The sequence below is a fragment of the Desmodus rotundus genome, chromosome 5 (assembly GCF_022682495.2).
Source record: "Desmodus rotundus isolate HL8 chromosome 5, HLdesRot8A.1, whole genome shotgun sequence".
NCBI classification, from domain to species: Eukaryota; Metazoa; Chordata; class Mammalia; order Chiroptera; family Phyllostomidae; genus Desmodus; species Desmodus rotundus.
This window is the reverse complement of record NC_071391.1, coordinates 143,463,410-143,472,420: the sequence shown is the minus strand read 5'-3', so window position 1 is coordinate 143,472,420 and position 9,011 is coordinate 143,463,410.

The following is a 9,011-nucleotide window of genomic DNA, read 5'->3' as shown; positions in this document are numbered from 1 at the left end:
ACTTAGAGGCCAAAGAAGCAGCAGCATGGAATTGTTCTTCTACTCGCTATCTCAGCGCCCTATGAGGGGCCTACTCGTCCCTCTGTTCAGCCCCTTCTCTGCCACCCCACAGGAGGGAAGGGAGGAATCATGCCTGAGCTTCTGCACCAGCGCCCCAGGCCCAGCGGACAGCCATCCCATGCCCACCTTTGCCTGTCTGTGGGCCGAGCCAAAGGAGGCCCAGGTCTTCCCAAAAGCTGTACACCTGGCTCCTCCACTCCTCCCCTCACCAGGAGAAACCCCCTAGAAATAGCCTCTGTGTGAAGACTCCAACTTTTGAGGGCACCTGGACAAGTTACTTGGCACTCTGAGCCTTAGTGGGGCCTGGGACACAGAAGAAGATGAATAAAGATCCTCTCTTCTTGGTTCACTGTTACCGACTTAAGTGGAAAGCACTGATCTTGACCTCTCTGTAGATCCCTACATTCCTTTGAAAAGCTCTGAAAGCTGTCAACTCTCGCCCTTGAGAAAGCACATCACACAAACACTGTAAACACAGCGCGAGTGTGTGAAGATCCCTGCAGACACGCACAGACCCTCCCGCGTTAGAAATCTTTCCCACAAATGCAGTCGGAGCTCTGGCTCAGGGCTCCTCGCGAGGCCACATGGTCGCCCTGGGCCTGCAGCAAAGCACTTTTTCTGCCTCATGGTTTGCCCGTCCAGGAGCGGTGTTCTCAGGTTTGTTCAGGGCAGAAGGGAGTTCCTCGCAGCTTTGGTCTCCATTCCAGCCAGGGCCTGGAGATGGCAGCACCTTCCCTGGCAGGAGGCCAGTGAGTTGTGCACCCCCCCACCCCACCCCCATCCCAGCAGGCTGAGGTCTCCCACAGGCTGCCCACAGGCCAGCGTCTTGGCCCAGGAGCCTCCAGGCAGTGTGGGCGTCCTCAGAGGGACGTGCTCCCACACCATGTGCCTCACCTCCCTTGCATCTCTTGCCCAGGGCCATTTAAGTTTTGTGTGTGTGAAATAAAACAGACTATGGAAACAGTACATAGACATATGTACATATATGGTATAGAAAACACGTATAAATCAAACACTGGTGTAACTACCACCCACATTCTCAAGCATAAAGCAAAGAGGCTAGGGGAGGCGCCCCAGAGCACACCCACGTTCTCTCACCATGCGCTCCCTGCAGTTCAGACCTTAGGCCGGGGCCCCTAACAGGTAAATTAGACTTGGCCTTTAGCCCTGGGCCCTGGATGCTGAGGAGGCACCTGTGCATCCACCCAGACCAGAGACCATGTGGGCTGCACGGGGAGCTGGGGAGGAGCATCCTGGATGATAAGTCCCGAGGTTGGCTGCCAGGTGACTTTGGCCTCAGATCTCCCACTGGCAGAGGGGGAAGCACATGTCACTAGTCCATGAGGTATCTTGGAACCTCTGACATTTTCTAGGAGAGGACATCAGAGGGTCACTCCACAGCTGCTGGGTTTTGGCCAGCTCTCCTGCCTGGGTGACCTCAGCGTGCCCCAGCACAGAAGGTCAGAAGGAGCTGTGTCCAGGGGCTGAGAGCCTGGGAGGGGGAACAAGCAGCAGCTGCTTTTTTTGGAGAAGCTGTGAGGGTGGGGAAGAGGCACCTGGCCTCACGGGTACCAGTGATAGGCGGGAGGTATCAGCCTGCCTCTCCAGGGGATGGAAGGTTGGGTGAGAAGGGATGCAGATGGGGTGTGGCTTCCCCAGACAAGTATTCCAGGTGAACCCTGTTTTAGAAGATGGCTGATTGGAAGGGTATTTTCTAGCACTTTTTTTTTTTAATTTATTGATTTGACAGAGAGAGAGAGGAGAGGGAAATGGATTTTGTTGTTTGTCCTTATTTATTCATTCATTGGTTGCTTCTTGCATGTGCCCTGACTGGATATTGAACCCATAGCCTTGGGGTAGCAGGACGATGCTCTAAGCAACTGAGCTGCCTGGCCAGGTCTCCATCATTCTTGATACCTCTCCATTCTTGAGAGATCCTCTGAGCTGTCCTCAGCAACCTGTGCACACCAAATGAGGTGCTCAGGGCTGTCCCTCAAGTACATTATAACTGACTTTCCTGGCCACTCACAAAAATTCTGTGACCAACTGTCCCCATTTGCCCAGGACTGAGGGGTTTCCTGGGATGCGAGACTTTCAGTGATAAAGCCAGGAATGTTCTAGGCAAATTGGGGTGGTTGGTCACCCCACAGAGCAACCAGGAGAATTGAGTAAGGATCCTTTCGGATTCTCAGTGTGCTTAGGGAGCTGCGCCACACCTCCTTAGTCCAAAGGTGGCAGGACCAATGCCCGAGTCCAAGGGTGGCAGGACCAGTGCCTGCTGTGGCACTGATTTGCCATTTGGAATGCAGGGGAGGGAGTGTCCTGGCGTCAAAGACCCCAGAAAGCCAGGAAGGACGAGGCAGGCTGGTGGCCTGCACTGAGCTCCCTGTCTTCAGTGTTCCCTTGCTTGTTTACTTCCCTTTCTGAGTCTCCCTGTACTGGACAAAGGCTGGTTTGGGCCTGTCTGGAGCCTACCCCAATCTTCCCAGGACTGCCAGCCTAGGATCAGAATGCCCAGGGCACCCCTGAGTGGGGCCAGGCTCCTGCACATCCCCCACTTCCCACAGGACCTGCCCTGAGGGTTGGCAGGGGAGGGGGAGAAGGAAACAGGGTGGGGGTGGTGCCTATGAAGAGTGTCATTGGGACCCTGCTCTTTGAGCCAGCTCTGTCCTCACCTGTGGGCCCTGAAGTCATCTTGGCTAGCCGAAGAGTACATATTTGCACTTAGAAATTTGTAAAGCTTTTTCAGTATTAAAAAAGAGTGAAGTCTTGCCATTTTGTAACAACATGAATGAACCTAGAGGGTATTGTACTAAGTGAAATAAGTCAGTCAGAGACAAATACCATATGATTTTGTCTGTATGTGGAATCTAAAATACCAAAATAAATGAATAAACAAAACAAAGATGTAGACATAGAAATGAGCTGATTATTACCAAAGGGACTAGGGGGTGGAAATTTTTTGCTGGAGATTAAGCCAACTCAAAACTGAACAAAGACTGTCCCCATATACCACACACTCTAAATGTGGCATCACAGCCCCCGTCAGTCATGCCCTTGGCACCGTGTGACCCAGCAGAGCTACTGTGGAGGCCCTAGGGGAGGGTCAGGGAACAGGGCTGGGCTCTGCCACAACGACAAGTGTCTCCACATCTCTGAGCTTCAATTTCCTCATAATTCTGGGGAAAGGCCAAGATCAAGGTGCTGGCAGATCTGGTGGTGGATGAGGGGTCACTTCTTTGTTCACAGGTGGCCATCTTCTCGCCATGGCCTCTAGCACGGTACAATGGGGGGAGGGGTGGGTTTTTATAAAGAAAATAAAGTATCGGGATAAAAAATCAATTATGGGTGGGTGTTAGGGCAGAATTAGGGGTTTTCACTTTTTCTAATACATGAAAATAAATAAATAAATAAATAAATAAATAAGGCTTTCTTGGTCAAAGAGCATAGAAAGAAAGAAAGGAGGGAGGGAAGGAAGGAAGGAAGTTACTTTGTAATGCCTTTTATAACCAATGCCTGCCCTAACTGGAGTATGGAGTTATTCACAGGTTATGAAATGGACTCAAAACCTGAGTCATGAGATAGCAAAGAAAAGGCCTCTGGGTCACAGCAGGGGATGGTGTGTGGGTTGTGTCTTGAGCCCACAAGGCCAGCCTGGAGTCCGTTGGTGTGACCCCCTTGGAGGTATGGCCAGTGACCACGCTCACGGAAGGGGCTGGAGCATCGCCGCCCTTACCCTTACCCTGGCAGGGTGGGGATGGCATCGGTCGGTTAGACCATGAGGATGACTTTTCATTTTTGCTACCAGCTCCAAAAGGCTTTCCCATTTTTCAAGCGTCCCCTCTTTGTTCTCTGGTCTCCTCATCCATTCGAAGGCAGCGAGAATGGGTTCTAAATCCTGGAGTGGAGCACGAAGAATGGAGTGCGACGATGAGAAAGCACCCATGGAGGCAACCCGTGAGGTAGGAAAGGTGGACACGGCCTCTTCAAGAAGAGGTGAGGGGGCCAGGGCTTCTGCACAGTCCACACCCATCCATGGGCCTTTTCTGTCCCTAATAGAAGTCACTGCCATGTCTGATTTAATTTAACCCTCTTTTCCCCACCCACTTTTCAAACTGGTGGAGGACTGCTGGGGGAATTTCCAACGCTGGTTGTTTTCACAGCGGAATGGGAGCAAACCACGATGTCAGCCGGGGTTCTCTGCCCTCAAGAGATGGGTAAAAAGGACTCGGCATCTCCCATTCCTACTGCCTGTACAGGCGACAAACCCTGGGGTCCCCAGAGAAGCACATTCTGCCCTTCCTCTAACCCTACACCCTGGTCTATGGTCCCTGGACTCTTGTTTCTGTGAATTTTAACACCTGTGTGTTCAGGGACCCGATGTGAAACTCAGCCCTGTTTTGATTTTTTAAATAGACATACACACATAGTCACAGAGAGCCACACAAAGCTCTTGGCACGTGGCAGACTTAAATATTTCCCGCCACCCCTAGCCCACTCGCTGTCTTGCTAGCTAATTCCCCTTCTGCTGGGCAGCATTAGTTTCTGTCTGTTCTCTCCCATCCTTCCCCCTCTCAACCTTGAGTTGCCAAGACGTCCATTGTCCCCAATTGATATACCAAGATAAAGCAATTTCTATCAAAATATCAGTGGGAGCTTTTGTAGATATACACAAGATTATTCTAAAATTTATATAAGCCCAAGGAACTGCAATAGCTGAAACAATGTTGAAAAGAAGAATAATGTGGAAGGAATACTTCTGCTCGATTTTAAGACTTACGTTGCTGCAATAATCAAGACAAGCACCCAAGCTTGGAAGCACCCTCCTCCTGTAGGCCTACGACTCCCCATCTCCAGCCAGAGACTCCAGGAATCTCAGCGGCACCACTGGAACCCAGCCTGGGAAACTCACTCCTTCACTCAAGGCCGGGACTGTCCTGCCACAACTAGTGCCCAGCCCTTGCAGAGCTCTTTATCCCAGGAGGCCAGGCTCCCTTCTCCTGTCTAGGAGAAGCAGGCAGCGCAGTCCAGGGAGGCTCCCTGTGCCCTCTCAAGCAGCACCAGAAGGGCCAGCGGGAACCTCATGGCCCTAAGTCAAGTAGGAGACCAAAATAGCAGAAAAACACTCTGAAAATCCAACCAGCTTCCATTGCAACTACAGCTCATAAAATTCAGCCAAGACCTTTGTGTTAAACCTCAACAGAGTGACTAACTACAAGAACGAAAAATGTATTCAGGACGTAGAGTGCCCTCACACTGCAGCCAAAACATACAAGATGCAATGAGGAAATCACTCATCATATCAAGAATTGGGGAAGTCGCAGCTTGAGTGAGAAAAGACAGTCCACCGATGCCCACAACAAGACGAAATGATCTGGCAAGAATTTTAAAGTATTCAACATAAAAAGTGCTTCAATGAACAATTATAAATTCTCTTGAAACAGATTTTAAAAAAAGACAGTTTCAGCAAAGAAATAAGGGACACAGAGGGACTACCCAATAGTCAAACACTGAAAACAGCCCAAACGTCCTTCCGTGAGTGAATGGTTAAACAAACACGCATGCCACATAACACTACGCAACCACCACAACAAACTGGCACACACGCAATAATTGGGGTGGCTCCTCAGGGCATTTTGCTGCGTGAAAAAGCCAGTCTCAAAAGATCACACACTGAATGATCCAATTCACGTAACCTTGAAATGACAGAACGGTAGAGGTGGAGAACAGATGAGTGGTTGCCAGGGGCTGGGGGAGAGGAGGAGGGAGAGCTGGTGAGTGATTACAAAGAGTGAGATCTTCGCGATGATGAAATAATTCTGTATGTTGATTGCAGTGGTGAGGACACAGATCTCCAGGTGTGAGAGAATGGCATCAAATTATACACATGCAATGTACCGATGTCAATTGCCTGGTGTTGACATTGTACTATAATTATGTGAGCAGCCATCGAGTGAAGGGTACACGGGACTTCTCTCGTACAGATGGCCCTTGAACAACCTGGGGGTTGGAGCACCAGCCCCTGTGCAGTTGAAAACCTGTGTGTAACTTTTGATTCCCCCAAAACTTAACTACAGTGGTCCCCCAGTGTCCGTGAATTGGTTCCAGGACCCCATCAAATGCCCAAATCCTCAGAAGCTCAAGTCCCTTCCATAAAGAGCAGAGAGTAATGCATACAGTTGGCCCCCTCATCCGCAGATTTCTGGCTATGGATGGAAAATACAGTTTCCTACCTGCAATTGCTTAAACCCTCAGTTGCGAAACCTGGGGACAGAGACAGCCAACTACGTATTTATTGAAAAAATCCATGTATGGGTGGACCCAGTTCAAACCTGTGTTATTCAAGGGTCAACTGTACTATCACTGCAACTTCCTGTGAATCTATACTTATTTCGAAAAAAACCCGCACACACACACACAGTCACACAAAGCCCTTGGGAGCATACTAGACTGTTTTGATGGAGGAAGAGCTGACGCCATAGTAATGTAAAAACCTCATGTCAAGCAGCCAAGGATTCCACTTAGCAGCTTCTGCACTCTGCGCTCATTCATCCCCCACCCTGCTTTTACACTCCTGGCACACCACTTCAGCAGCCCCCATCTTGCCAGCTTCTTCTCCTCCCTCCTTGGTTGTGTTCTGTCCCTTCCCACACTTCCTTCCCACCTCTCCTTTGGGCTGCCAATCAAATGCCACCTTTCCACCACACCCCAGGGAAACTAATCAGAGGTAGGCATCCTTCTTCCCAAGGAATGGGATGTGACTCAAACTGGTCCAGACTCCTTGCAGGGGGCTGTTATGTGACCACTGCAGTTATGGGCACAGGTGAGGCTTTTTTGCTGAGCATCTCCAGGGTGAACCACTCACAGTGTGTTCTTCACACTTTTGACTCAGTGGGATACTAAGCTGGAGCCCCAGAGAGAGAAACTGAGAAGGAAGGACTTCCTAAAATGTCAAGTCTACACCTGGCAAGGCGAGAAGGGCTTCTCCAGATATAGACAAGCCAGGAAGGAGGGGGCCAAAGTCAAGCAGGCACACCCGCCTCCCATACCATCCACAATTCCTCCCAGGGAGCCCACTCCCTCGGGTGGGCTACTGCAAGCCGAGGAAGCCCCCACATGCCTCACACAGCCTCCAGGGCAGGCCCAGCTCCCTCCAGGGTGGCATCACAGTGCTATACTTCCATGGACGTCTCTGTGGGCTCACCTGTTGTGCATGGTGGGGATCAGTTGGAGGAGACCACAGTCCTAGAGTGCAAGCCTTCAGGAGGGGGAGGGTAAAGAGGAGAATTCTCATTACTGAGAGGAGGCCAAGGCTGGAATAAATGTCTTCTGGGAGGCTGCTGTCCCTGGGAGTGGGCAGGGTCAGTGGGGGCCGAAACTCGAGCCAGACCAGTTTCTTCTGTTGAAAGGGAAGTCAGGTGGAAGATGAGGAACTGACCCCAAGTCCCAGCCCACTGTCTCCCCATCAGGGCCTCCATGCTATGCTCAGCGCTCAGAGCTTCTGTGAGGAATGGAGGCTGGCTGGCTCAGCCTGAAGACTCAGGCAAGTCAGGTTTGTTTTTCCTTTGGCCCCCCAACACAGACACGTCCCTAGTCATTCTCCCTCTCTCTTTCCCCTCCAAGGCACATCACAGCTGAGCAGGCTGGCTCTGGCAGAGTGCTGTCTTGGCCCTCACCTGATCGCCTCATCCTGCTGGCCCCAAGGGCCTGCTTTCCCCTGCCCGGTTCCTGGCACCCAGCCCCCCACCACCCCCTGCAGCCAGGCCCAGGCAAGGCCAGGCTGTTTTGGAAAAATGCTGGGAGGTGGCAGAATGTGCGGTCTTCGAGTTCCCTCCAAACTGGCGCCCCAATCTCTGGACAAACAGTGGCCGTGTTTGCCTGCCCACAGCGGCCTGTGTTCTCCTTCCAGGCCAGGAGATCCCGGGCCGTCAGCCCCGTGGGGGGCAGGCAGGCAGGCAGGCGGACGTCACCGTCCTGCGGGCCCACGGGAGAGAGGCACGGACGGACTGGGCGACGACAGGCCCGCCACCCGCCCAGCCAGGCCCCCCCACCCTGTGGTAGGGCGGTCAGACTGAGGGCAGCCGAGGACCACGATTCCTGCACCTCGGCTGCCACACAGGACATTCCACCAGGAGAGATGGAATTCACACTCTGAAAAACTACTACCTTCCGCTGGCACCTTTCCCAGTGGCAGCTCGGGCTGTTTCACTGCTGCCTCTTACCAACCCGGGAGACCTGTGTCTGAGGGAGCCCCTTGGAGCAGGCGTGTGCTGGCGGGGCCGGTGGTCTCCTTCTGGTGCAGGGACTACCCTTCGATTCTGTGAGGCCCTGGGAGGGTCTCTGCACCCTGAGACTTTATCTTATGGAAAATGGAGGAGTCACCCGTGCTCCCCCCCCCACCCTGGGGAGGGCAAGGCGAGGGAGTGGGGAGAGGAGGCCTGGATGCAGTGGGAAGGGGGCAGATGAGGCAGACAGTATGGGGTGAAGGACAGATGGTCAGGAATGTCCCTCCTTGGTGGTGTTCTTTGGAAGACGTTGGTATTTCGCTTCTGGGTGGCCAGGCCCTGAGACCCGGGGTGTGTCTGCGTTCAGAGAGAAATGCTGCAGCCACAAAAAGGCCTTTCTCAGGCCAGCTCAGGGGAGGCTTTCCCTGCCCAGGCTGCAGGGAGGGGGCCGGGCATGGCAGAGGCCCGGACCAGCCTGGGCGCCATGGGGCCTTTCGCTCCCTGGTTCCCGGTGCCGCGCTGGGGCCACGGCTCTGCCTCTCACTGCCCTCTGTCCACACCAGCAACCCCTCGGTGTCCCAGAGCTGGATATCGTGACCTCTGCCAGTCTTGCTGTCATCCTCTGTGACAGGTTGCTGAGCAGCTTTCGCAGTTGATAATCAGCAAAGATCACACCGTGTGTCATCAGATGGGCTCGGGGAGCCCTGCAACCTGTGTGCGCTCTAC